We start from the raw sequence: 3,351 nt of genomic DNA on the forward strand, positions 1-3,351 counted from the left end.
CCTTAAGCACGAGTCAATTAACTCTCTGTTGCCAGTATTTGACTTATTGATGACTTATTTGTTAACTCATGCATAGACAAAACAAAAATTCAGTATAATCATAACATTGCAAATAGGATCTTTATTTGGTCCGTTTAATGGTAAGTAAGTTTTGTCAACCCGGGTCACCCCCCCGCCCCCATATATGGTCCGTTTTATGGTAAGTAAGTTTGGTCAACCCGGGTCACCCCCCCCCCCCCCACCCCCGCCCCCAAGCTTGAAAGCTGCATAACGTACGGGGGATGGGGGGTGACCCGGGTTGACCAAACTTACTTACCATAAAACGGACCATATATGGTCCATAAAAGTCCATACAAATTTGCATTTTATGATCTTGCTATGGTAACTAAGTTTCCATATATGGTCCGTTTTATGGAAAATAAGTTTTCCAAAGAGAGCATTCTTCTTGGCTCCCATGGCAGTAAAAGTATGAAACAGTGCATCCTGCCATATATGACTCGTTTTATGGTTTGTAAGTTTCCATATATGTTTGTTTTATGTTTAATAAGTTTCCATATATTGTCCGTTTTATGGTTAAAAAGTTTCCATATTTGGGTCGTTTTATGGTTAGTATGTTTCCATATATGGTCCGTTTTATGGTTAATAAGTTTCCATATATCGTCGGTTTAATGGTTTAAAAGTTTTTTGAAAAGAGTTTGTTCAAATGGAGTTCAACGCACCTAATTTTGCATTCAAAATCAATGATTTTCAACATTTCACATGTGGAAACGCGAAACGTACCAGTCACTGTAGAAAAAGTCAAAATGACCGTATGTGTCGAGGTCAATTTCTCGAAAACGGCTGAAAGAAACAAAACGTCATTTACAGGGAGTTGACTACGGCTCAAGTTCAGTTCAAATCAGTAAACAGATCAAAAATCGGTTCACTGTACGAGGAGATGATCCAACATACAGGTACCGTGCCAAATGACAAAAATGGACAAGTAGGGGTCAGGTTTCGCTAAAATTCATCACCTGAAGTACGTAATACTACATACAAAATATATGTGAGGAGACTCCCCACCAACTGAGGATTCTAAAATACTAACACTTGTTGGGTAAATCGCGTGTTTTGTTGTACCGAAATATGGGTCACACAGAACAGCCCACAAATTCGACTTTTTTCGACTTCAAACATTAATAACTTTTTGATACAGCCGATTTGAGAAACCAACTTAACACTACCGATCAAGGATGGTTTAAGGCCAACAAAACGCGACAATGCCCATCCCATTTGGTACGGTAGTATCGAAGAAATCGACAAAGACATGAAGCGTACCCCGAATTTTGGGCTATTGGGAGACCCCAATTTCTGGCAAAATCACGCAAAACGACTGAAACGGGAACCACGTAGACAAATCTGAAGGAAATCCACTTCCACTCAGTAGTTACTGAACACCCAAGACCTCTACCGCAAAGTGGGAAAAAATCCCACCTCATCCTATTGGCCAGGGTGTTTTGTGTGTTTTGATTAAAAAAAAACTGAAACAAGAATTTCATGATTTCGCAAAAAATTAAAAAATGTTGAATTTTCAAAAACTAAGGATTCAAAAAGCTTCGTCGACCCAAAAAAACTAAATAACACAAATGGCATGCAACAATAACCCAATTTAGAAAAAGGAAGGCTTTACTGAAAAACATTCAAAACATCATTAGTCTTTAAATTTTTAAAATTGACAGCTTAATAATGTTCTGAGCAGGCCAATTTAGACACCAATTGAAGACTGCAGACCTTCAGAAAAGTTACAATTAACAAAACGCGACTCTTCCCGGCCGAATTGTTAAAGTATTTCAGCAAAAATCGTCAGAAGCAATAAACGTGCCCACCAAAAAATAATTTTTGCTTCAATTTTTTCAAATTTAACCCTTGATAATTATTTGATTAGGCCGATTTGAGAAACTAACTAAACACTGCAAGCAATGAAAGTTTATGTTTAGCAAAACGCGACAATGTCCGTCCAATTTGGTACACTAGTTTTGGAGAAATCGTAGAACACATGAAGCGTACCCTATTTTTGGGCTGATGGGAGACCCCATTTTCTGGCAAAATCACGCAAAACGACTAGAAACGGTGCCACGTGGACAAATCTGAAGGCACCCCAAGCCCATTTAGCATTTATTGAACATCCAAGACCTCTACTGCGAAGGGGGAAAATCCCACTTCGCCCTAAAGGCCAGGGTGTTTTGTGTGTTTTGATAAAAACAACTCAAACAAAAATTTCACGATTTCGCAAAGAAAGTTGGATTCCTGCAACACTAGGGATTGTAAAAGCTTCATGGACCCAAAAAACCCAAATAACAAAATTTGCGAACAACAATTACCCAATTTAGAAAAAAGTCATCATTAATGAAAAACATTTAAAACATCATTAGTACGGTACGGTACCAAGGTCCAAAATTGACTCAAAGCGACTGACGTTTCGCTATAATACTCACTAATTTCTCGATAAATCTTCAAAAAAAATTTAGTGATGTACTTGCAATTTTTTTAAAAATCAGTTGGATGCAAGTGAAACTGGAAAGTGTTGAAAAGAGACAAAGTTAGTGCAAAAGCCGAAAACTTTTTTTTAATCATTTTTCTTTATAATGGAGCAAAAATCCGACCCTCAACTTAAGTTTTTGAGTTCTTGCTGTAATCTACTTTCAAATTTTTCTTGCAATTTTTCAAAAAAAGAATCAGTTGAGTGGAAGTGAAACCTTGTGAAAATGTTGAAGTGAGACAAAAGTAGTGAAAATATCGAAAAAATTATTTTTAAATAAGTTTTCTATATGATCGAGCGAAAATTTGACGCACCCAAACTATCTGTTTGAACTGTTGCTAAAATCCTATTTAATAATGTAGTTGAAATTATTAAAAAAAATTCAGTTGGGTGCAAGTGCCACTGGAAAGTGTTGAAAGGAGACAAAATTAGTGAAAAAGTCGAAAAATTCTTTTAAACCATTTTTTATGATGGAGAAAAAATTGACCCACAACTTAGGTTTTTGAGTTCTTGCTGTAATCTACTTTCAAACATTTCTTGCAATTTCTCGAAAAATATGTTGCGTGCAAGGGAAACTGGACAGTGTTGAATGGAGACAAAAGTAGTGAAAAATTCAAAAAAAATTATTTTGTCATTGGAACAAAAGGTTTTTTTTAGAATTTCGTATTTTACAGTGAGTTATCGAGGTTTGAAAATTTGTGAATAATAGAAAGATTTCCGTTGTTTTTGTTCACTTGTTCACATTTTCCGGAATATGGCCTACAATTTTGTCAATTTTGCTAAACAATTTTAAAATTTGTTAACCAAATTATTGTTTGGTTTATTTTTATAGA

Source organism: Convolutriloba macropyga, unplaced genomic scaffold (assembly GCF_964194025.1).
Source record: "Convolutriloba macropyga unplaced genomic scaffold, txConMacr16.3 SCAFFOLD_2709, whole genome shotgun sequence".
In the NCBI taxonomy this organism is placed as follows: Eukaryota; Metazoa; Xenacoelomorpha; order Acoela; family Convolutidae; genus Convolutriloba; species Convolutriloba macropyga.